Genomic DNA, 27,487 nt, shown 5'->3' on the forward strand with positions numbered 1-27,487 from the left:
CCTTACAAATAAAAATAAATAAATGTATGATATATTTTACAGTACTGACTGTGGTTGTCCATCTGTGTAATTCCAGCAAAAGGAAGATCACAAGGAATCCCAGATGCAACTACATTGCCTTGCTGAATTGATTATCTCTGACATCAAGACAAGACTTGGTACAGATATATCTAACCACCCAATGTCTAAAACAGAGTTTTTGCTAATAAGTTAAACTTATCTATAACAAGCAGTAACACTTTATGGCCAATCTCTTAAACATACAAGCAAAAATTATAAACAAAATCCATGCAAACAGATGCAAGAATACATCCAAAATATCACTTATGATAGCAGTATGGCAATATTCTGAAGTTACAAGGATGATTCATAAGGCATGATAGTTTGAAACACTGTGCCTGTTGCGGTCAGGTTTATGTTGCTGACATAAATTACCTGACTAAGGCTATAATACCCATAATCCCACCCCAACAATACACTGCTTCCATTAGGCATTAATTCCCAAGTATCAGCTGGGAAACTAGCATTCAGAACACGTAAGTTTATGGGGGACACCTAAATCAAACCACCACATTCTGCCTATAGCCCCCATGAACTGATAAGCACACATGATATAAAATACCATGTATTCAGTGGAACTTTAAAAGTCCCCACAATTTTATCAATTCCAATGATGTTCAAACATGACCATAGTCCAATAACTTTTAACAGAGCTGTAATTGCAAAAAAAAAAAAAGGAAAGAAAAGAAAGAAAGAACCCTCCAAAAACATAATATCACAGAATAAGCACTCACCCTGCACTGCAAAAGATTGCATTGAGCATAATAACAACAAAAAGATTCAACCAATAAAAGATTGAAACACAGAGAGCATCAGCCTCTGTAACTCCAGGTTGAACAACTCTAGTCCATGACAAATCTCTAGATCTGATAATCCTACTCAGCCACATGTCTCTAGAGTTCCAGTTCTACCCCTCCAGCTACACTACTCACAGTCCTTTATACATGGCTAGCAGCTCTCCTTAGCACAACATCTCATAGTCCAAGCATCTCCAGTGGTTGTCCACTGCAACCCATGGTCCTTGCTCACAGTTCCATTGGGTCTCCATGCAGACATCCAGCAAACCTGCTTCACACTGGCAAAGGCTGTTACCAAAACCAGACCTCATTGCAAATTCAATGACCCTGTCTTTCCTGCATTTCTCATACTCCACAATATCAGGTGAGGTGTCAATCTGTTAACCAGGGGAATGATTAAGTAGACTTTTAAAAACAGGACAATCCTTGAGCATTAAGCCCCTTCAAAAGAGTCTAAATTCTTTCTGTTTCCCTATGTAGTCAGCCAATCCAATCTGAAAGATCATAATCTCTCTAATTGCAGCTGAATGGGCAGAAGTTTCATTTTCCATGCCATATCTCTCTGCTCAGAGAAGTTCATTTCTTTCTAATGCAACACTGTTCAGGTTGTTAGGACATCGACATAACAGCAAGCCTCTCACACAAACTGGGGCTGGAGAGATGGCTTAGCAGTTAAGTGCTTGCCTGTGAAGCCTAAGGACCCCGGTTCAAGGCTCAGTTCCCCAGGTCCCACGTTAGCCAGATGCACAAGGGGGCGCACGCGTCTGGAGTTCGTTTGCAGAGGCTGGAAGCCCTGGCGCACCCATTCTCTCTCTCTCCCTCTATCTGTCTTTCTCTCTGTGTCTGTCGCTCTCAAATAAATAAGTAAAAATTTAGAAAAAAAAAAAACAACTGTGACTAGCCCATTCCAGGCAAAGCTTTTTCTCACTGTCACAAGCAAAACTTCACAATCCTTAGTTATTACCACATTCAAGTATTTCAGCTCTTACGAGAATAGTCCATCAAGCTGTAGGCCAAGGTTTCAAATCATCCCACATTTCTCTTGAAAATCAGCTCCTAAAGGCTAAAGCCACAGTCAGGTGTCTGGCAGCAATGCCACTCTCAGTACCAACTTTCGTGTTGCAGTCATTGCTGACAGAAAACACCCAACCATGAACAGCTGGGGGGGGGGGAGTTTTATTTTGGCTTACAGACTCAAGGGGAAGCTCCATGATGGCAGGTGACACAGTCAGGTTCATATTGCTGGGGAAGAAATCACCTGACCAAGAAAAAATTTGGGGGAATAAGGTTTATTTCAATTTACAGGCTTGAGGACAATCTCCATGATGGCAGGGAAAATTGATGGCATGAGTAGAGTGTGGACATCACCCCCTGGCCAAAATAAGGAAAAGACAAGAACAGGAGAGTGTGCCCAACACTGGCACATGAAAGCTGGCTTTAACACCCATTAGCCCACACCCAAGAATACACTGCTTCCTGGAGGCTTTAATTTCCAATTGACTTTGGCTGGGGAACATAGCATTCAGAACACCTAAGTTTATGTGGGACACCTAAATCAAACCCACACAACAGGGGAAAACAATGGCATGAGCAGTGTGTGGACATTACCTCTTGGCCAACATCAGGTGTACGACAGGAAAAGGAGAGTGGACCAAACACTGGGAAGCGTAAACTGGCTATAATACCCTGAATCCTGCCCCTAACAATATACTGCAAACATCTGGAGTTTGGTTGTAGTGGCTGAAACCCTCATGTGCCAATTTGCTCTCTCTCTCATTTCCTCTCTAAATTTTGAAAAGGGTGGAAATTGCATTAAAAAGATGGAGGTAAGAAATTTAATCTTTAAAGTTGGAAAAATTCAAGCAAATATATAATTACTAGTAATGAAATTTGTTGTTGAAGCTGCTTGAATAAGGCTGTGTCCTACACACCTGGTATTGGTTTATGAAGCATGAAAAATACATGGGTTGTGTCAACATGTTCATGTTTCCAGGAGCTTTTTGTGCGACATGTCATATTGGCAGGGTGTGATGACCCTAATGAGGAGGTTTGTGAGTACATTGGAAGATGGATCATGATTTGCTTCGAGACCTGATGGTATTTTAGATATACCAGGGCCATACATAGACTACCATGGAGTGCTGTCGGGTCAGGATGGATGTTTGCCTAGCTATTCAGCAAAGCCTGTTGTATAGAATTGGCAGTTTCATAGACTGTCAGTCACTGTTTATGATATCAGACTTGAACTGCAGATGTTTGATGTTTTCTTGATGGTTATTGAGTTTACCTTGGTCCAGACTCTCCTTGTTCTGTCTTATAACAGTTGTAATTATTGCTTCTAACAGTCCCTATTTTACTTCTAACTATTGCTTCTAACACTGTGCCATGTGTCCAGCCCAAGTTCTGATTGTTATTCTTTTTTTTTACACAATCAGACCACATAATTTATATATTTAGTAATGTATTGTTTTCCTTTACATTTGTAATTTAGAATTTGTTGGTAGAAATAAAATACACATATAACCACATACAACTGGAAAAGGCCAATCCAAGAAACAGTAAGAAATGCGTACATACAGGGTAAATTGATTTACAAATTCAATTTACTAAATTTCACCTTATATGCCATTTTTGGATTGACTTAGAAAACTTGAATTGCTAAAGTTCACTTCTTGCTTCTTGAGGATGTTTCTTCTTTACAAAGCCCCCAGTTGTTCCAGTAGCTTCTTAAGGCCATTTGCCACTACATCCTGTGACCAGGTATCTTGCATAAAGACATTTATTTACCTTTGCATTGCAAAAGCCTAAATAAAAATTAGCTTCACTTTTATAAAACTTTTATAAAACTCCACTAAAAAGAAATCCATCTATTTTTTGGGTCAGTCCACAAAAATACTTTCTTTAAAAAAAAAATCAAACACTTTCATGAGAATAAAGATCCTTCAAAGTTTTTAACTCTTCTATGAGAGCTTTATTTTGATTTTCCAGGCTGCAACTCGATTCTCCAGGCACTTGACATACTCTTTCTTCTTTCTTCAACATTCTCGAGCAGCTTCTGTTTTTCATCAATCTTATTTCTCTTTTCAATTGGGGGTCATCTGTCTTAGTTGCCTGAGAGGTAAGAGTGACAGACGACGTCATCACCACAGCTTGTGGCAGCAAAGTGGTCAATGGTATAGTGTGGGTCTGGTATGTCTGCACATCTCCTGATGCAGTTTGCACAACCACCTGATTGCTGGGCACAAGTATTTGCTGTCCATCAGAGGTCTGTGCAAACTGGAGAATTGTCCCTTGCTGAGGATTGCCTGAATTTGTCATGATTAAGGTCTGTAGTCCCTGTACTCCGTCTGTGCCTGGACTGGCCAACTGCAAGGCTCCATCTGGGGCAATGGCAATGTCCTGTCTGCTGCTGGTCTGATAGATGGGAGTTGTAACGGACATGGAAGTAACAGCAGAAACTCCAGGATTTTCTCCGTCTCCTTTTCTGCTTGTGTTTCTTCAGAAGAGAGGTCTTTCAAAATTTTTCTGTAAGAAGGGTGCCATGCTAGGATCCCATGAGCTTTCTGCAAGGAGCCTGTGCTTTCAGGTGAGTCCTGAGACTCTCACTTTCTGATAAAGATGAAACCTGTAGGGCCATATGAGAAATAGGAGCTCCCTGAACTGCTGAACAAGGCTGAGGTGCAGTCTAAGTGTTACTCTGGTGGGAATCTTCCCGATGGGGCAAATGCACAGGGCCACTAGCTGTCCTGGGCTGCCGCTCCTCCACTGTCCCGGGCCACCAGCAGCGGCATGATTGACACCAGTCCTGGGGCAAGGGGGTGAGGGCAAACCTTTACAACGTTCTTTACTGCCAGGCATGATGGCACATGTCTTTAATCCTAGCACTTGGGAGGCAGAGGTAGGAAGATTTCTGTGAGTTTGAGACCAGCTTGGAAGTAGAGTGAGTGCCAGGTCAGCCTGGGCTAGACTGTGACCCTACCAAAAAACAACAAAACAAATAAGTTTCTTATAAAGTTGGGCATGGTGACACATGCCTTTAATCCCAGCACTTGGGAGGCAGAGGTAGAAGGATCACTGTGAGTTCGAGGCCACCCTGAGACTACATAGTGAATTCCAGGTCAGCCTGAGCCAGAGTGAGACCCTACCTCGAAAAAAAAAAATAAAACTGTTTCTTATAAAAATACAGCAGGAAGCTAGGGTGTAGTTCAGTTGGTAGAGTGCTTGCCTAGCAGCTGTGAAGCCCTTGGCTTGATCTCCAGGATCATCTTCATCCCTGGCACCATATAAACTGGATGTAGTGGCATGTATTTGTAATCCCAACACTCAGGAGGTAGAGGTAGGAGAGGTCATCCTCAGCTACATAGTGATTTGGGGGCCAGCTTGGGCTATATGAGAGCCTGTTGTGAAACTAAGTGCACAAAGTATCTCATGGGTCTGGGGTTTGTTTGTAGATGCAAGAGGCCCTGGCATGCCCATTCTCTCCATATAGTTTGGAGTACAACTGCTTTCACCTTCCAGTCAGGCACTCGGTGTTTACCAGACCTCCCTGCTGCCTTTCTTCTTTCTCACCACTATTATCTTACACCCATGTTGACACCCCTGATTGTTAGTCTTATGAGCCATAAAAATAAGTTCCATAGTCAAAAACTCTTTTCAAAAGGAAGAGGAATGGGATGGTTTGTAAAATAAATATTTGTGATGACATACATGTCATCTAACTGGACCTGGTGAGGCATTGCTATGTAGAAAGTAACAGGGTAAGCTGTTTTTCACAACAGAAAAATCAAGCTATGTAATCTGCTTGTCCTGTTTCTTGAGAAAATTCTTTGCATTCATTGATTGCTAGGCCTCATCTTTAAGAAAAAAAGATGATCATATCTCCCTAAACCTTATCTGTAGCACAATGATAACATGTCTCCCCAAGTTTCTGTAACACATGATGATCATATCTCCCTAACCAACATCTGTAACACAATGATGATCATGCTGCCCCAGGCTTCATCTGTAACACAATGATGATCATGTCCCCAGATCTCATCTGTGACACAATGATGAGCATGTCTCCCCAGGCCTTATCTGTAACAACATAATGATCACTTCTCCACAGGCATTATTTGAAACACAATGATAATCAAATATCCCCAGGCCTCATCTGTTACACAATGATGATCATGTCTCCACATACCTCATCTGTAACAAAATGATGACCATGTCTCTCCAGGCCTCATCTCTAACACAATGATGATCATTTATCACCAGTTCTCATCTGTAACACAATGTTTTAAATCTGGGCCCAGCTACATAAGGAGTTTCAGACCAGCCTAGAGTACATGAGAAATTCCCCTTCAGAAAGTACAAATATAGTGTTTACACAATTTACAGGCTTCTATCTCTCCTGTATGATAAGAGAAAGAGTGATAAGAGGGAAGGACTGGGTGGTAAAAAGGTAGAGTTTGCAGAAGGAATCTGGAACTGATTCCATGCAGCATAGGCCACAAAAATGGAGGCAAACAAGAAATCAGATGGGAAGGAGCAGAGACTATGAGCTTGATAGAAATGAAAAGCAGGACTAAAGCAGGTAGTTGGGGCAGAAATGTTGAAGAAAGTGCACCATATCAAATCAACACACACAGGCTCAGAGCATGATAAAGGACAGGGAATTTAGTGACTAAATTAATGGACTAGGAATGATTCTAAGGCTGCAACAGGGTATAACTCAAACAGAAAACTTGTTGAAGACCAGATTGTTTAGGGTTCTGTTTTGTCTCTACTGACTCTATAAACAAATATGATGCCTGTTTTCAATGTGGGCATTTTGGAAATAAAGCTTAGAAACCATTCTTAGAGCAGTGTAATGGGTAATGGTTCACATCTGTAATCCCACTTTTTAAATTTTTTTGAGATAGGGTCTCACTCTAGTCCAGGCTGACCTGGAATTCACTATGTAGTCTCAGGGTATCCTCAAACTCATGGCAATCCTCCTACCTCTTCCTCCCAACTGTTGGGTTTAAAGTTGTGTGCACCACACCTGGCTATAATCCCACTTCTTAAGAGTCATGAGGAGCAGGACTGCCACGTTAAACTACATAGTGATTTCAAGGACAAGCTAGGCTGAAAAATAAGACAGTGTTGAAGGGTTAATGACTTTCCTGAGAACCAGAGGGAACTAAAGAGGTAATGAATGTCCCTAAGACCAGAAGGCCTTTAGGGAACATCAAAAGCAATCAGTCCCAGAAAAACCTTACAATTCTCCTAAGTGATGTACTTCCTGTAACTCAGAAGGCCTTGAAGGAACAGAAACCATCTGGAATATTTTCCCTTAGACAATTCTGCTGAAAATGCTTATGCTGAACAAGGACATAAATAGCTACAAGTTCTTTATCTACTTCCCTTGGACCTGCTCCTGGCTCAGACTCTTCCTCAGGATCCTCCTTAGAAAGTCACACCTTGTATAATTCAGTGCTTCAGCCTCCATCCTGCAGGAAGATTGTAGCTCCCTACTGTGCTCCAATAAACAGTCTGTTGTGATCAAGTCCAGTGTTTCCCTTTGTTTTTCTCTTTCACTTTACTTATATTTCTGGTGCTCAGTCTCAGATTGGAGCACTCATGGCTTTTGGGTTACATGTCCTCCCCTTCTCTATCCATCTCCTTCTTTCTACCTCACTACCAGTGTTTCATTTCCTTGGGGGAATAGAAGATTGCCATACTCTACTCACTATTCTGGAGTAAACAGTTACCAGTTGAGACCTGAGACCTCCAGTCTTTTGTGACCTTTGTCTACATAAGAGGCACAAGCTCTTTTCAACCTCCTGGTTCAAGGGACTTTATTAGTGTTCTGGGTAAACCAAACTTGATGCTTGGCAGTTTCTTTTCTTTTCTTTCTCCTCACACACTGACCCCTGGATTGCATGAGTTTTACAGCTCATTTGTGGAGAATGAGGAATTCTGACCAGGGCTACACCTTAATGAATGTCCAAAATACCTCTCTGGATGGCTTAGTGGTTAAGCACTTGCCTGTGAAGCCTAAGGACCATAGTTCGAGGCTTGATTCCCTAGGACCCACGTTAGCCAGATGCACAAGGTGGTGCATGCATCTGGAGTTAATTTGCAGTGGCTGGAGGCCCTGGCATGCCCATTCTATCTCTCTCTGTCTCTCTTTCTCTCTCTTTCTCTCTTTCAAATGAATAAATACAAATTGAATAAAAAAATTCAAAATACCTCTCTGAGCTCAGCTGAGTCTACAAAAGTCCTGTGGTTGATCCACCAGGTCATAGTTCCCTCTCACTCCCTCCCATCTCCCACAGACTCTTGAATTCTAGACAGGAGGCCACTCACTGTGTGATAATCTTCATCCACACCCTCATCAAATTACAACCTTCTGGACAATGTATTTACTCTCAGTCTGCTGTAGAGGCACCCCATCTGAGACCATAGAAACTGCAAGAGTTTCTCACTTTTCAGTCTGTGGATGATTTGAGGCCTCAGAAACCCTCTACATTTAATTCTACTGGACATCCCAAATATTATAATGTGGGACACTTCCTACTAATCTTTGAGATTTGTTGTCTCCCTAAGTCTCAGAAATGTCCCTAGTGGCATCACCTACTCCAGTTAGTCTTTGTCCTCCAAAATGGGCTCTAAGTAACCTATTCCAAAAGACACCCTATTGGCATGTCTCAAAACTAATTTAGAGGAAGTCAGATTATCTGAGGCAATCGCAGTATACAAAACCTTAACCATTAAATTACTAGAAAAATCAGCCTGCCACACAGCTAGATAAAACTAAGGAAAATTCTGTCACCCAGACCACTTACATATGGCTAATGGCCATAGAAGGAAAAAAAAAAATCATCTTAAATTTAAAACACTGGATGTTGCTTTCTTTTTTCTTAATCTACTCACAATTTTTATTAACATTTTCCATGATTATACAAAATATCCCATGGTAATACCCTCTCCCCCCGCACTTTCCCCTTTGAAATTCCATTCTCCATCATATTACCTCCCAATCTCAATCATTCTACTTACATATATACAATACCAACTGGATGTTGCTTTCTTATAATTTAAAAGCAGGTTTATGATATATTTCTCATTTTAAATTCTAAGATTAAGCCATGTGTGAATTGTAAAACATGTTGCTTGACAAAAGTAGACATTTGATAGAACAACTGAGTGCATCATGGAACAGAAACATTAAAATGATGAGTGTTAAATGGCATATTCACAGATGTGATTTGTTGTTGTTGTTGTTTGTTTTCCGAGGTATGGCCTCACTCTAGCCTAGGCTCACCTATAGTTCACTATAAAGTATCAGGGAGGCCTTGAACTCATGGCAATCATCCTCCCTCTGCCTCCCAAGTGCTGGGATTAAAGGTGTGTGCCACCACGCCCAGATTGTGATTTGTTTTATACAATTAGGAGTTTATGAAAAGTTGTGCTTAACACTGAATGGAATAGGCACCTAAGTGAGAAATGTAACTGGCCCTTTAAATATGTTTTGGCAATAACAACAAAGGATGTCTTAAAAGTCAAAAAAAGTTCTAAGGTTTTCTGCTAAGGATGATTCTCTACAGATTTTCAAAATTAGAATGATTAACTTTGTGATGCTGAACTACTTGCTTCTCTCTCAATTAGTGATAAGATAAGTTAATTGAGCTACATTCCTCTTATTTATACTAAAAATAATTAAAAGTTTGTAAGACAAGATAAGATTGTTGAAGAAAAATACAGAAAGAGATTTCCAGGGCTGGAGAGATGGCTTTGTGGTTAAGGCACTTACCTGCAAAGCCTGAGGAACCATGTTCATTTTTCCACATCCCATATAAACCAGTTGCACGAATGTGAGGAAAGTTCAAGGTCGTACATGACAGTAGGTGGCACAAGCATCTAGAGTTCAATTGCAGTGGCTGAGGCCCTGGCAATTCTAATTCTCTATCCATCTCTCTCTGTGTCTAAAAAAAAATTTTGGAAGAGATTTTCAATAATAGATACAAAGAACTTTATTAAGAATGATGTTTAACTGGTCAATGAAATAATAAAATGATGAGGATATAAACAGTAAATTTGTTTTAAAAAGATAGTCTTTAGGCAGAGCCAAAAAGTGACAAGGCAACAGACAACCTAGACATTCCTGATTACTCCTCCTCATGGTCTTGGATGGTTTCCAGGAACTGTTCGATGAAAGAGACAGATCAAGGGAAATATGCTAAATATTAGGGAAATTGGGTCTTAAGAGACAGGACATTGTTAAGATAAAACACTTTTCTGAAGTGTGTTGTTCATAGGGTATGAAAATTGATATAAAAAGGTTGTGGGACTTAAACTAAAAAAGGTTTGAGTTGCCTATGGTAAAATGGGTTAACGTAAAAGTTTTAATATTCCTTATTTTTATCACCTGAATTGTTTATATCATTCAGACCTTACTCTTTATTTATAGTATGTTGTCCCAAATCACGTTTAAAATTGATCTATATTTCCTAGTTTCAAGCTCTGGCTACTGAAATAAAAGCTGCTTACCAAAATCAAGCTTCATTTTAATAAGCTTTCATTTGCTTATTTAGATTTTATTTATGTAACATAAAACTCAAAAATATGAAATTAATATAACGGACTTTCAGGATCTTTCACAAAAACATGGCCTAAGGGACTTCAATCCCAAGGAAATTGGAAGGAAGACTATCACAATCCACTCTACATGTAATTAACCATAGGGACAGAAAACCATAAAGACCAAAGTTTGGGGAGAGGGAGTTGATAAGATTCTGATTAACAGATATTGCTGGGCATGGTGCTGCACACCTTTAATCCCAGCACTCTGGAGGAAGAGGTAGGAGGATCACCAAGAGTTCAAGGCTACTCGGAGACTACATAGTTAATTCCAGGTCAGTCTGGACCAGAGTGAGACCATACCTCAAAAAATCAAAAAAAAAAATAATAATAATAAAAGTTATTTAAAGCTCAAACAAAGAGAATATCATGAGTATATTTTTATTATTTTTTATTTCATAGGTCAAAGTTCAGGTTCTCTTAGATATGATTCTGGTCTTAAAAAGGTTTATGTAATGTTTACAGAATGGTTTATACATAAATCTTTATGTTAAATGAGATACTTAAAGGTTATAATTGACTTATATCAATATGGTAAGTTTACATATTTTCCAATAGGTAAAGTATTCATTCTATTTGTTAGAACATGTGCTTCCCTGTTTATGCCAATAGATTTCTTACATATTCTACTTTTATATATTTTCCCATAAGATATCAATTTAGTTGATAAAATTTTATTATACTAGATAACAATTTTGACTAATTACATAAAATTTCATTACACTTTAAAAAAAAAACAACTGATAATACACTGAAAGCAATGAAATTATCTACCTCTGCTTCGGTTGGCATACTTTCATTAGTTCTTCTAAAGTTATGACCTCTTTTGATCTCTGTTCCAAATAAGTAAAAATTACAAGCCACCTATATTAAAGCCTTATTAAAAAAAAAACTTTTAAAGTGATATTGTAACTTCAAAATTAATGTCCTAAATTCTGTAAAGTTTAACATTAAAATTTTTCAAGCTGTTTCAAATGTTGTGTTAACATTAGTCTCATATATTTCCTACCTTATCTAAACTAAGTATGTACATTTCCAAAAATTTCAATTAACTTTCCATTCAAGTTAACAATTTCTTCTTCCTTACCTATCACCTGTATTATTACTTTCAATCTTAAATCTGATATTTGTGTCCCTATAAATGTCATGTCACATACAAGAAAATTGACACGTAGATGATAAATATATCATAATGGCTAATAGATTTGACATGATATAGGAGTTTCTTTCCTAATGGCTCTGATAAGTATCACACTCCTGAAGAGCTGTCTTCTTTACCTGTTCCTAAGATGTATGTGAGATAATAGCTTACTAGGTACACAAATGGCAAAATGATGTTTGGCAAATGAAAAACTAAAAGCTGAGACTATCAAAATATACTGTGACTAAAACTTCAACAATGGACTACAATGATTGTGGAGAAGTAAATGTTACCAGTCCAGAACTAATTGTATTTTGGGCTATACTAGCCTTTTCAAATAGCAAATAGTATTTTTCTGCATGTGACCTGGTAACTGTCTGTGATGAACTAAGATGTATATTAATATAAATTAATAAATTTCACAGCTTTACTCCCTTCAAGTTAAGCCTAGCCTGTATCTGACATGTAGTATATTCTGCTGATTGTGACAATATTCACCACATGCCTTCATCTCATAGCAAATCACTTAATTCTTCATGATCACTGAATATCAGCCCCTGGAAATCTTTTAACATAGATACGGACTGATAAACTAAGCATTGAGAAAGAATGCTTTAATGTTTCCTATAACTGTGCTTACTGCTTGTGATGTACCGACGTGAACTGAAAGAGCTACCTAGCAGGACTGATATCTGTTGTACTATAGTAATATTCAGAGATATGTGAATGTCCACAACATCGTTTTGTGACATGTTTCCCCAAATGCCTCTGCTGACAAATTTACAATAATACACTGCCATTATGTATAACAGGGCCAACCCCAGTGTGGCAAGTGAAGTATTGGATTTGCCTGGAAGTTATAAATTGCATGCACTGTTCTTCTAGAGCGAAAACAAGGTTTGGTTGCCTTCCTGGTTCTTAAACAAATCCTCAAGATTTCTAGGATATAATTACAAGATTTTGAGTCTGTGGAGGATTCAAACACTACTGTTGAAGTTATAGGGACTCACCACTGGGAACTTAGAAGTAGAAGTATATACCGAGGAGGACATGAAAGCTGTGGGGAGAGAAGTTCTATAGACCCCTCATCCATTCCTTTCTGAGGTTCAACATCTTATAGAAGGACAGGGATGACAATTACTCAGTTGTGCTAAGTACAATTTCAATACTCATTTCCCCCCTAGGAGCATGCTGCCATGAATGGGAGAATCTGGGTGACTGTTGAAGTGGGCAGTTCACTCTGGCTGCAGCCCTTTAGGATTTACTCCCTTAAAGAAAAAGGCATGCTTTGAGAAACAATGGTTCCATGCCTGAATATGCTGAGTGGTTGATGACCTCCCATGCACAATCGCCAGTCCCATCCAAACTTGTGGACCCCTGTGCATGACATTATTGGACCAATCACCATTCCCACGCAGCCTCTCTTAGCCCCACATGCAATCACCACCCCACTCACCACTACACCCTCCCACACCTTAGGCTTTCTGAAACATTGCAATGGGTGAAAAAGGAATAGAACAAAATATCAGATGGAAGTAAATCCACCTAGATTGCCCAGTTCCCACAATGGATATCTCTAATGAAAACAGAGAGAGGACAATAGGATAAGACACCACCCCCCCATCACACACAAAAGCAGAAACAAACTATGCAACCCTGGCCAAGAAGTTGTAGAACTTACAGAAACTCAACAAGGGACCAATATATGGATGAATGGAATGCTCACTAGATTAGACCTACTCAAAAAGAACCAGGAAGTGTTCATAAGACAGTTAAATCATTTGAAGGAGAGCAAAACAAGAAAATGGGACCTCAATAACCTGCTGGCTAAGCTCAATGAAGACATTAAAAAAAAAAAAAATACAAGGATGAACTCCGAAAAAGCATTAAGAAAATCAGAAGATGGTGTGAAAAGGAAACTTAACAGAGGCTTGGAAGCTATACTTAAAAGCAGAAAATTGAACAAGACCAAAACTCTATAGAAGCTATCAAGAATAGGGTCAGTCATGTGGAGGATAGAAACTCAGACTGGACCAAAGCAGAAATTTTCCAAAACATATTTTCATTAAGACTCTAAATATCAACCACAAAGAGAAAGTCCTACAAAGCATCCAGAGAGAGACAACTCATTACTTATAAAGGAAACCCCATCAGAATTACTTCAACTTCTCAAGTGAAATCCTAAAAGCCAGAGAGGCCTGTAATGGAAAACTGGGAACTCTAAGAACTTATGGCTAACAACCCAAACTATTCTACCCACCCAAAGTATCCATCATAATATATGGTGAAAAAAAAAAAAACCTTCCATGATAAAACTCAGCTTTACAACCATATGAATACAAAGCCAAACCTATAGAGAGTCTTCAGGGAATGCTCCACAAAGAAGATTCAAATAATGAATCTCAAGTGCCCATGAGAAGCAGATCACAATAACCAAACTTCAAGAAGGCACAAAAGCTACAAAGGCAAAGAAAACACCAAATCACATAAACCACGCCAGTATGGCTGGTATTTAATCAAATATCACAGTTATTTCCCTAAACATTAGTGGCCTTAATTCACCATCAAGAGACATAAGCTCACAGGGGGATCAGTAAATTAGACCCCTGTATCTGCTGTCTTCAAGAACCCCACCTCACTGCTATAGACAGGCACCTCCTCAGGGTGATAGGATGGAAAAATTATACTCCAACCAAACGGAAATAAACAAGCAGGTGGAGGTATACTTACATTGGATAAAGTAGACTTCAAACCAAAAGTAATCATAAAAGACAAAGAAGGCCACTTCTTACTTATCAGGGGAATGATCCAACAAAAGGATATTACAATCATTAATCTTTATGTACCAAATACAGGTGCACACAATTCACAACATAAGACCTACTTGACAATAAAACAGAAATAACCATCGACACCATCATAGTTGTGGATTTCAGTTCTCCACTATCACCAATAGAAAGATGATCCAAACAGAGAATTAACAGGGAAGTAAGAGAACTCACCACCACCATATAATCAATTAGACCTAACAGACATCTACAGAGCATTCTACCCCAAATCAACAGATTACACATTCTTCTAGGCAACACTTGGAACCTACTCTAAAATAGATCATATGCTGGGTCATAAAGCATGCCTCCACATATTTAGGAGGATCAACATGGTTTCCTGCTTGATATCAAATCACAATACTGTATTGTTAGAAATTAACAACAAAAGATCCATCAGGTACCCAGTAAACTCCTGGAAACTGAACAAAACACTCTTAACAATAAGTCGGTAGTGGAAGTATTAAAAAATGTAATTGCAAAATTAATAGAAATGAATGGCCATGATAACACAATATACAAAATCTTATGTGACATAAGGCAGTCCTCAGTGGAAATTTGATTGTGCTAAATGCCTTCATAACAAATACAGAGAGAGCCTGAATCTATAACCTAACCATCCACCTATATACATTGGAAAAACAAGAAGGACCCAACCCCAAAAGCTCCAGATGGAAAGAAATAATGAAGATCAGAACCAACATTAATGAATATTACTGAATTGGAAACTAAGAAAATTGATGATACAAAGAGCAGGTTCTTTGAAAAAATAAACAAGATTAATAAACTCCTGACCAATTTGATCAAGACAAAAAAGAAAGAAAAAGAAATGCTTCAAATTAACAAAATTAGAAATGAAAAAGAGATCACAACAGGCAGTGAAATTGGGAAAATCATGAGAACTTACTTCAAAAACCTCTACTCCACAAAATTGGATAATAAGAATGAAATACATGAATTTCTGGACACATACCACCTACCAAAACTAAACTCAGAGCAGACTAATCTCCTAAACAAATGTATCACAAACACTGAGATATGACAGGGTAATCACAAACCTCCCTAAAAAGAAGAGTTCAGAACTAATATCAAAATCAAGCAGAGATGGCATAAAAAAAAAAAAAAAAACACTACCAGCTTATTTCCCTGATGAACATAGATGCAAAGATTCTGAACAAAATCCTCACAAAATGAATTCAACAGTGCATCAAAAGCATTATCCACCTGGATCAAGAAAGCTTCATCCCAGGAACACAGGGATGTTTCAATATATGGAAATCTGTCAGTGTAATACACCACATAAGTAACCTTAAATACAAAAACCACACGATCATCTCAACAGATGCAGAAAAGGCCTTTGGCAAAATAAAACACCACTTCACGATAAAAAACATTCGAGAGAATAGACATAGATGATCTGTATCTCAACATAGTAATGGTTATATATAAAGATCCTTAAGCCCAAATAATTAATGGGGAGAGACTAAAGGAGTTCCCATTAAGACTAGAAACAAAACAGGGTTCCACTCTCACCTCTGCTCTTTAACATAGCACTGGAAATCTTAGCTCAAGCAATAAGACAGGAAACAGAAGAAAAAGGAATACAAATTGGAAAGGAAGAAGTTAGCTCTATTTGCAGACAACATGATTCTATACATAAGTGCCCCGAGAGGCTCCATCTCAAAAGTCTTAAACGTAATTAACTCTTTCAGTAAATTACTCGGATATAAAATCAATGCACAAAATTCAGTAGGCTTTCTGTATGCAAAAGACAAAGATACAGAGAAAAAAATTCATGACATTGTCCAATTTTCAATAGCATCAAAAAATAAAGTAAAATAAAATACTTTGGAACAACATTAAACAAGGAGGTTAAAGGACTACAATGAAAACATAAAAACACTAATGAAAGATCAAATTGGCCAGGGGTTTGTCAATCTGGTTTATTTATTTTTTTTCAAAGAACCAGCTCTTCAATTTTCTTAATTGTTTTCTTAGTTTCCAATTCATTACTTTCTGCTTAATATATAGACTCAATGTAATAGTAATTAAAATCCCAACATCTTTCTTCACAGAGTTAGAAAAGCTTATCTCAAAATTCATATGGAAATGCAGGAGTTTATTAATCTTCTCAGATGTCCAAACATATCCTCAGCAAAATAAACACTTCTGGAAGCATCACCTTCCTGATCTAAAGCTATACTATCAAGCATAGTAATAAAAACAATGTGGTATTGGCATAAAAACAGGAACAAAGACCAATGGAACAGAACTGAGGATCCAGACTTTGGGTCAAGTGACTATAACTACTTGATATTTGACAAGGCCCTAACAGCATAGACTTGGGGGAAAAAATAGAATCTTCAACAAATGGCATTGGACAAACTAGATAGCCACATGCAGAAAAATGAAACTTCATGTATACATTTCACCATGCACAAAAGTCAAGTCTGCATGGATCAAAGACCTCAATATAAGATCACACACTCTGCTAATACTGGAAGAAAAACAATAGGAGGAACTTTCAATGATATAGGAATAGGAAAAGTCTTCCTGAACAAAACCCCAGTAGCTCCAGAAATTATATAATCACTCAACAATTTGAATCTCAGGAAGCTGAAAAGCTTTTTTTGCAGACACAGAAACAATTAGCAGAGCCAATAGATTTCCCACAGAATGGGAGAAAATATATGCTGGATACACATTAGACAGAGGTCTAATTTCTAGAATCTACAAAGAACTCATAAACCTAAACAATAAAAAGTCAAACAACCCACTCACAAAATGGGGCAGAGAACTGCACCGGGAGTTCTCAGAGGAAGAAATACAAATGGCAACTACACACTTAAGAAAAAGTTCAACATCCCTAATCATCAGGGAAATGCAAGTTAAAACAAGTATAAGATTCCACCTTACCCTAGTAAGGATAGCAGATATTGAAAACTTAATAACAACAAATGCTGGTGAGGTTGCAGAGAAATAAGGACCCTCATTCACTGTTGGTGGGAATGTAAGCTTGTACAACCACTATGGAAAGCAATATGGAGACTCCTATACATGATGACTATAGAGGTACCATAAGACCCAATTATTCCCTGTGGGGCATTTACCCTAAAAGCTCCAAATCTCAGCTCAGAGATATTTGTTATTCTCAGTGAACTCACCCAATCACAGAAAGATAATCATCACATGGTCTCACTCATCTGTGGCTTCTAACGTGGCTCTGCCCATGAGGCTAAAATACCTAATAAACATCTCGAGGGTTGGACTATAAGTATAGTGGGGCAGGAGGGGAGGGTCTCTCTTTCTCTTTTATAGTACCTACATTTTTCTTCCTTCTTCTCTCTTGGCACTGACCTGTAACTCCTAGTGACAGCATATGAGTAAAATCCACAATGAGCTGTTGATCACAGACCTACAAGATTTCCCAATAGAAGATAGAATTCTGTCAGAGTACTTGATGTCCCACCTACGGTTAATGGTAAGATCCTTTTGCTGAAGACACCATACACTGTTGGGATAGAACATGGAGTGACCTGGCTGGAAGCTGGAAGAGTCAATCCCCAAACAATTAGCTTGTCTAGTGCTAGAAGGTATTACAAGATTGACTGGGGGAAAATGACCAACATCTGTCTAAGCATCTCAAGATCTAAGATACTCAACAGCAATCAACCTGACATGATGCTCACGCAAGTGCAATAGTGGCGCATAGCCATGGTGAGTTACCAACTGCTCTAGATTTGGTTAATGGATCTGCTCAGTGGAACAGAAACCATACCTGGAATGGGGAAACAAATCAGAACCATATCCAATAGTGAGCCTTCTCTCCAACATCAAGCTCCCCCCAGTAGTGGGCTATGAGAATGCCTACACCTATTAAATGCACTTTAAAATAATAATGAGTATTCATTGTATCCTGCACTGACCTCACCCTCCATTGGAGAATTTGCTTCTCTTTTTCAGATGGAAGACCAAGAGAAAGATGAATGTGTTTATGTGAGGTGCGTGTGAGAGAGTGAGAAAGAGACTGTGTGTGTGTGTGTACATGCATGGGTGTGTATTTGCAGTAGTACATATATTTCTTTAGACATGCACAGGGAGGCAGAAGAAAAGCTTTTATTAACCCTCAGGTATGAAAAGACAGGAGAATCTCTGGTATGCATGGGCTCGCCAAACTATTACTTGGCGAGTTGGTGAGCTCTAGTGCAAATGAAGAACTAGTCTCAAAAAAGAAGTAGATGGTGGATCACTTATATGGTACTCCTAAAGTAAAACTGTGAATGAGTATACAGCCAGTTCTTGAGTTAATCATCAAATGATTCCATTTGATTTCACTTTTGTTAAGTCATGACTTTCTGAGGAAAATCATGAGGTCTTACAGAATGAGAATGAAGATAATATTTTTGTTTTCAAAACCAAGATCTTTTTATAAAAAATGAACAGACTCTTTCATAAACGTGACTAATCCTAAAAATGAAATAACACTCACCTTTAAAAAACACTAAGTAGCCTGGCAGATGAAAAAGTGTATACTCAAAAACACATGTAGCATGTAACCCAGATATACAAGGTGACACATATTTCTACAATTCATTTGCAGTGGTGGAAGACTCTGGCATGGCTATTCTTTTTCTCTATATGGCTCTTTATCAGTCTCTCAAATAAATAAAATAATAAATAAATAGATAAATAAATAAGCAAAAACACATGTAGAGGACAGGGCATGAAAAAGGAAAAATATTGTACGAATGTATTTATTGTCAGAAAAAAATTGCTTGGGATCCATAATTATTTGTAACTAACTTATTATGGGTCTATATACTTAAATTGAAAATAAGAAAGGGGAAACTTTTAATATCTAATGTTCAAAAATAAAAGTTATAAAACAGAAAAAAGAAAAATAGAATTAAAAAGCAAAATGAAAACTAGTGTCAACAAAATGGTAGGATGAAGAAATCTTACTCTTAAATATGTTACTACATGCAATTCACGTGTTTAACAATGTGCAAAATATTCACATTCAAACAATTTACCTCAGACTAGCTAGTCTCTATTCTGACAGTTTCTAAAAAATTTTCAATAGATTTTTTTTTCTGGTTTTTCGAGGTAGGGCCTCACTCTGGTCCAGGCTGACCTGGAATTAACTCTGTAGTTTCAGGGTGGCCTTGAACTCATGGCGATCCTCCTACCTCTGCCTCCCGAGTGCTGGGGCTAAAGGTGTGCACCACCATGCCCAGCATCAATAGCTGTTTTTGGCTTTTTTTTTTTTTTTTAACCAACGTACAAAGCTGCTTTTAAAATTGCTATTGGCCCTTCTCATTCACATTAGTGATGGTATTTAGGCCTCCATAATACTTTAAACTTGTTTGTCTGGCAGAAAATAGGGTAAAGTGGTAGTAAACTGACTTCTTACAGTGTACCATCCAGTCACTGCCCCAGTAAGGTGTCATGACCAAAAATGATGTTGGGCATTGCTACTTCCAAGAGAAAATATCAAAATAATTTTAACATCAAGTGACACTGTCAAGTTTATCTTCCTACAGACAAAGGGCCAGAAGAGATAGAGTAAATGGGGCATATTAAATCAAGGTTGTAAACTCATGACAGGAACCTGGGCTGTGAATATTCCTGTAGCTGTGAGGCTAATCTAGCCTACACCATGAATTACATGTCAACTTGACCTACAGATGAAGATCCTCCTTTAAACAAACAGAGGCTGGGGAAATGAAATGCACTTGCATGCAAAATTTGCTGCTTAGGTTCAATTATCTAACACACATAAATACCTGGATGTAATCTGAAGCTCAGCTTCAGCAGAAAGATAAGGGAGGGACAAAGCCCCGCAAAATGGAAGGCTACCCCATGTAAGTGAAGACAAAGCCAGGAAGAAGGCAAGGGTGGGGGGAGGAAATGCAGACCTAGGAAAGACAAGGCTAGGTGAAACACAGGCATCAAGGTTAGGGTAGAGCACAGCCATGTAAGCAGTGGAGTAAGACCATGTCCACCTAGGCCAAGGGAAGGCAGGGAGTAAAGAAGAACCAGAATAGTCACTTAAAAAAAAAAAAACAATAAGGAACAAACCTTTCTAGAGTGGCAAGTAGAACTGATCTCCCAATCATCCAAGATCATTACAAAGCAATAGTGATTTAGGAAGTTGTATAGACCACTATTCTCAGAAGAAATCTTCTTCAACTTGCTCAGAGAACTCATCAGCAATGCACAGAATTAATATCTACAAAGAACAACCATGAATAACCAAGACAAATCCAAGCAAGTACAACTTATGGGCAAGGGCTGACAGCATTCAGGGAAAGAGAAACTATGACCACTAAACATGGAAGATGATGCTCACTTGTGGCCATGTGTGCAATCCAAGCACTTGAGAGGTTGAGTGGGGAATGTGAGTTCAGAGGACACACAGAGGCTGTATTGATAAAAACAAAATATGAACCTAAAATGATCTGAGACATTTATCACCCCATTAGATGACAAAGTAGTTTGGCTAAGCTGGCAGGATAGACAGATGTCCCACTGTCCCCTTGCCTAACAAAATGAGCTTCTTTCTTGAAGCCATAAGCTACAGTATGGTCTTCCTTTTGCAGGACATTCCTTGTCCAAGAGAATATGACCATTCTTTGACCAAGAATATAAAAGTAACAATCACCTGATAAACCTCAAAATACTCTCTCAAAAACCCCGAACAAAAACCCAGATATTCACCATTACATACAGGGGTACGGTGCTGGAAGACAGATAACAGGGGTGGAGTGTGGCCTCACAAGCAGAGGACATCAGCTTCATCCCAAGAAGTTACCTGTAAGATAAATACAACTAAATTATCTTTATGCCACATTCTGAAGTGTCATTCTGTCTTCTCTTGAGGGATGACGCAAGACCCCTGTTTACCTCAGTCTCCTTATCCAGGAAAGGGTTGTCTCCTCACCCAGACTGCCCAATGTCCTGGAGAGTTGTAAAGCATAGGAGATTCTCCTTGTGTTTCTGGGCATAGGATCTTCTGAAGTGCAGAGTATGAGGAGCCCCCTGTTTTCTTCACTATGCCCATAGAAATCTCATGTGGAAATGACCTTCCGCCAGTTCCCTCTTTGTTCTCAATCATCCTATCCACTTGCAAAGACAGCCTCTGAAATGTCAAGTGCAGAGTGTTCCACAGTTTCAAACAGGGGCAGGAACTCATACCCTAGAAAGAAGGGGATAGTATCAGTTATTAGCCAGGCAGCAGGCTCACACATTTAAACCCAGTACTATGGAAGCTGAGGCAAGAGAATCACTGTTTGAGCCCATCCTGGGTAATAGAGTGAGTTTTAGGACAGCCTGGGCTATAGAGACACCCTACCTAAAACAATAGTTAAGAGAATTACAGCATGTACTACAAGGCAAAATTATTATAAGGGGATGGGAAGGCAACACCATGGGAAGGGAAGGGCAGGCAAAAACATGTAGAAGGCATGGCCAGGTGAGAGGAAACAAGGTGTGTAAGGTAAAGATTTTCTAGACAGGTAAGGCCAGACCAGGATACAGATATGGCAAGGCAAGGAGGAAGACAAGGGAGAACACAAGGACAGGAGAAGGGAAGTGTGAAGGCACAAATAGATAATGGGAGTCAAAGGCCATAGCAAGCATGGGAAGTGCAAGAGTGCAAGGTCAAAGAGACGATAGAACCAGGCAAAATAGAGCACACTCCAGTCATGGCCCAAGGTGGGTTAGAACAGTAAAATGAGAAAGAAGGCCAGATCAAGCAAGTGGAAAAGGAAGGCAGGGCAAGCCATTAAAGTGGAAAATAAGGTTAGAGTAGGTAGAAGGTAAGGCATGGCAACAGACAATACAAGCAAGAGGGAAAGAGACACAGGACAGGCCAGATTCCAGATCAGACAAGAAAAAATGGAAGTCAAGTCCAGGCCAGACTATGAGAAAGCAAGGGCAGGCCACATACAAGGGAAAAGAAGGTCATGCTAAGTCAGAACAGGAGGAAGGCAAGTAGCTGATAAAGGCCAGTGATGGGAAGTGGTAAGACAACTCTATTTAAGGGAAGGACGGGGGATACATGGTAAAGCAAGGCCTGGGGTTGGCAACAGGAAAAAGGGAAGGACCACAATCAGCAAGGGGAAAGGCAGACCAGTCAATATGATGGAAAGGCAATGTCAAGCAAGGTGGAATGCAAATCAAGTGGGGAAACAGGCAGGAAAAGCCAGGTAAGACAGGGGGAATGCATGGGGAAGCCAGGTAGAAGGTGACACCAGGCAATGTTAAGGAAGGCCAGGGACCAAGGCAAGACCAAGCATGGTAGCATGTGACCAAGAAAACAAGGTCTGGAAAGGTGGAAGGCAAGCAAGTGAGTGCACACAAGCACAAGGTACATTCAGGGGAAATCAAGGAGGCTAGTTAAGGGAGTATGTGGGCCAGGCAAGGTTAGAAGAAGGAGTGGACATTCAAGATGGAATTCACAGCAATGGAGAAAAGAATGCTAGGCAGATGGCAAGCCCAGACAGGCCATTAGGAATGCCAGGATAGGACAGACAAAAGGGAAGACGATGAGGAAGGCAAGGCAGAGCAGGCAGAAAGTAACAAAGAAGGAAAGGACAGATCATGCATGATGGATTGTGACTTAGGGCAATGTCCAATTCAAGGCAAGGAAGATAGGAAGACCAAAAGACAAGGAGAGATGGGAAGGGCAAACCAGACCAGGCCTGGGGCAAGGCATGATCAAGCAAACCCAGAAGGAATGCATGTTCAAATTTGACCAGGGCAAACACGCTGAAACAGGGGAGATTACAGACCTCAAATGGATCAAAGACCTCGATGTAAGACCTGAATCCCATAAACATATATAAGAAAAAGTAGTGAAAATACTTCCCGATGCAGCTGTAGAGAAGGACTTCCTGAATAGGACAGTTGCCCAGGACAGAAGGCAACTGACAAATAGGACCTCATGAGACTTAAAAGCTATTTTACAACTAAGAAATGCTAAAAATATTGTAGTATTGTGCATATGTAATCATTTTCTTTCCATTTTTAGAAGAACCTCATTTATATCAACAACACCACATAATCTTTTCCACTCATCTATGAATCACTAAGCTGATAATTTCAGAAAAATACATGCAATATTAATTTTCTTCTCAGAATAATTTAGGTGACCAAGGAAATAGAACAAACACTTCAGTGGGAAGGCTTACTGATGATGACCTGGAGGTTTTTCAAGATAGGTAAAGGCATCACAACTAGTTTACCTGCACACTCATGAATTTTGATTTGTCACCATTTTCATTTCTGTGAAAGTGTGTGAGGACAATAAATATTCACAGATAAATATTTTATACACAATACTAGAATATTTTAAGCAATGTAAATGCCATGATTTAAAAATTGTAAGCTAAGTCCGGGCATGGTGATGCATGCCTTTAATCCCAGCAGACATATGGCAGAGATAGGAGAGTCTCCATGAACTTGAGGCCACCTGAGCCAACATAGTGAATTCTAGGTAAGCTGGGGATGGAACTGGTAAATTTGAAACCATACTTGGGTGGCTAAGTTTTACAGGCAAGTGATTTAAGTGATAAGTCATCTATCAAGCTTCAATATTCTCAAAAAAACTTTTTTTAATGTGTCCTGTGCATGCTCACTTCACATGAGATTGACAGTGCTACAGCTAAAGTTCTCATGCACATGTAGAGATTGGTAATGATAGAATGGAATATAGTGATAGAATTGATATAGCCAAGATCAATACAGTTCCTAGACTTATGTCAGAAAGTGGCTGGGGCATTGGTAGTGTGATCCATAAACTAAGTGGTTAACTTACAGCTATGGTCACAACTGCTATAAGTAAGCATCTAATGAGGGAGTTTGGGTGAAGGAATTCTTCAACAAATAATTTATGGCTGAGAATATGGTTGGAGAAGACCATATGGTCTGACAACACCTGAACATTTTTTGTAGTTGTATATATTTCAGTAGTTCATGTTGTTGATTGGGATTGGGATAAATAGTGCTTATGGTATTAATTAGATGTATTCATGTTAATGAGAAGATTTGAACCTCTTAAAATGAAGCTTTAAATGTTATGCAGTTACCGCTTCTGCACCGTAACAAGTCATGTCCTTGAACAAGTTTCTTGTAGTTACTTTCTTATTGCTGGGACACAACACCTGACCACAAGCAGCTGATGGGAATAAAATGCTATTTTGACTTACAGTCCCAGTCTTGGAAGGACTAAGAAGCTTCATCATGGCAGGAAGAATTGCTAGTAAAAGAAACCGACCTGGATCACTCCAGTCTGAACTCAGATCAAGTAGGACTTTAATCATTGAAAAATAAACTCTTAGAATTACTGTGCTTCTGGGATGCCCTAATCCAACACTCACACAATAAACCCTATTTCTGGACTCTATAATGGGCTTGTGCTATTATCCATGGGGTTGTTTGGTTTGATTAATTTTATTGGGTCAATTTATGACAGCAATAGACCTGTTAAATTCATTCAGAGGAGGTTTTCTTCTCCTAAGCCACTTGAACCAAAATTATTAATTCTGTTTTTTATTGAAAAAGTTTGATACTGAATTAAAAAGTTTTAGGTCTAGAAGGTAGTCTCAACTATTAATTTATTCCTGACTCTTCACTGTGAGGGAGGTCAATTACATTAGTTGGAAGTAAGAGACAATTAGTCCCCCTTTCTAGTCATTCATACAAGTCCTTAATTAAGCAAAAAATGATTATGTTACCTTTACATAGTTAGGATATTGCAGTTCTTTAAGATGTGTCAACAAACAGGTAATACCTCTAATAATATTACTGCTAAAGATAGTTTGTTTCTTTGTTTGTTTGTTTTAAAGATAGGGCCATGCTTTAGTCCATGGTCACCAGTAACTCACTCTGTAGTACCAGGCTTGCCTCAAACTCATCGCCATCATTCCTATCTCTACCTCGAAAGTGCTGGGAATAAAAAAGGTGTGTGTATCCTTTTACTTATTTAATCTTTCCTTTTGGTCACGTTCCTATTTTGATTTAGCCTAAATAAAGCAAATGTGCTTATTATGGAATGGTAACTTGCCTAATTTGAACTAACAATTGAGTATTTCATCTGATATAGACTTATACAGGGATAAATAAATTTTTATTACTCATATTAACAGTATGTCATCAATAATTTTATTGATTGATCCTATGTACAATTTGCTTTTGAACTTTATGGGCTAATTAAGGGAGAGAGAGAGAAAGAGAGAGAGAGAGAGAGCAAGAATGGGAATGGCAGGGCCTCCAGCCAATGCAAATGAACTATAGTCAGATATGTCATGTTGTGCACCTGGCTTATGTGGGTGCTGGCGGAATCTGACCTGGGTCCTTATACTTTGCATACAAGCACCTTAAAATCGAAGTCATGTCTCCAGCTCACTGAACACTTACTGCATGGCTGCTTTTATACCAACTATAATTTTGTAAGGTAACTATGTTTGGTTGGGACTAGGCATAGTGGGATATCTAATCCTAGTTTGTTTCCTAGATATCATGTAGTCAAGCTTCTTCTTGCTTAAGAATGTAATCTCCAGGTACTGGACATTTGTGTGAAGTAGAGGAGGTGTGTTATGAGGGGCCAATCTTGATGTTAATTGTTTCAGCCACTCTGGGTGTTCAAAGCTTACTCTCTACTTCTACTCTGCTCATGTGAAGATGTTATGACTAACAGTTTGCTCTTAACATGTTTTCCCCACCATGATGAAGGTTTAAAACTGTCAGCTGTAAATAAACCTTTTCTTTCCATAATCTATTTTCAAGTAAGAAGGTAAATACTAAAGAAAGTTGTTACCAAGATATGGGGCTGATGCTATCTAAAGCCCAAGCATGCGACTTGGTAAAATTTTAGAGAGAGAGAGAATATGGCCATGAAAGGGCCTCTAGACACTGCAAATCAACTCCAGATGCATACACCATCTTGTGCATCTGGCTTATGTGGGTAGTGGGGTATTGAATCTGCATACTTAGCATTTGAAGGCAAGTGCCCTACCATGAAACAATCTCTCCATCCCCAGGTCATGTTATTTTTAGTCTGTTAGAGCTAGATTTCAGGAGGAATATGGAAGGAATCAGGATCTTTGGACTAAAAAACCTTGTAATGTTATAAGCAGAACTTAATGGGCCATTCTCATGAGAGTATGAAAGACTAAAATGCATAAAGAGGTATGAATTGTGTAGGCTCCTGAGATTTCAGAGAGCAAAGAGTTCTTTGTCAGGTACTGGGTACGTGAAATTTGTGTGATATTCTCACTGTTCTACCCTTGTCCTGAGACTTTGACTAAAGATTAATTTATAATTAATGCACTGATCTGCTTGGAGAATAATACAGAGCAGAATGATATGAAGAATATAAAAATTGGCAAGTGTTGGGCCTTGAGAGGCCTGGACACTAAGCCTAGTGGAACTTCCTGAGCCTAGCTAATGTTTGGTCACCTGTCTCTGGCCAGCTAGGACACAGCAAGATGCCCAATGGCTTCTTGCCTGCTACTTCTGCATAGGAGTTGGAATTCCCGTGTGTGTGCGCTTGGGACCAATCATTTCAATAGTCGCTGTTTACTATTGGCCCTAGTCTCTCCCCCAATCCTAAAATCTCCACCCTCATTCTCAACATTATATAGTCAACCACCTGTAACAAAGGGAGAGTTCCTGCTTCAACAAGACTACCGACTCAGTGTGGTATTTCTCCTGTGACTAGGAGAGGTTCTGAGTCATCCGACACTCATCCTCCTCCTCAACCCTTTGGGAGGAACCAGCAGGCCTGGTCCTTCCTCAGCACTACCTGCCATGGGAGCCCGGCATCTGGCACCTAACATGGGGCTCCAGGAACCTGGCAGACTAGTGTCCAGTGAGAGGCATTTGTTGAGGAGGTCAATAGGTGTGTGGGTGAGCATACCCTCATAAGTTATGAGGCAGCCTTCATATTTAATGTGCTAAACTTTGCTTCTATAACCTGTACTTGCTTGTCAACATCTATTTGTTTTCTTTCTCTTTTCTTCACTTTTGGTTTGACGGCAAGCTGCATC

The 27,487-nt window shown here is 39.1% G+C and overlaps 1 pseudogene; it reads right to left on the bottom strand.

Moving 5' to 3' along the window:
• Positions 1–3,770: 3,770 nt before the first annotated feature.
• On the bottom strand, positions 3,771–4,715 carry LOC101606214 (annotated as a pseudogene).
• Between the last annotated feature and the right edge of the window lie 22,772 nt (positions 4,716–27,487).

The sequence above is a fragment of the Jaculus jaculus genome, unplaced genomic scaffold (genome assembly GCF_020740685.1).
Source record: "Jaculus jaculus isolate mJacJac1 unplaced genomic scaffold, mJacJac1.mat.Y.cur mat_scaffold_50_1_766167_arrow_ctg1, whole genome shotgun sequence".
In the NCBI taxonomy this organism is placed as follows: domain Eukaryota; kingdom Metazoa; phylum Chordata; class Mammalia; order Rodentia; family Dipodidae; genus Jaculus; species Jaculus jaculus.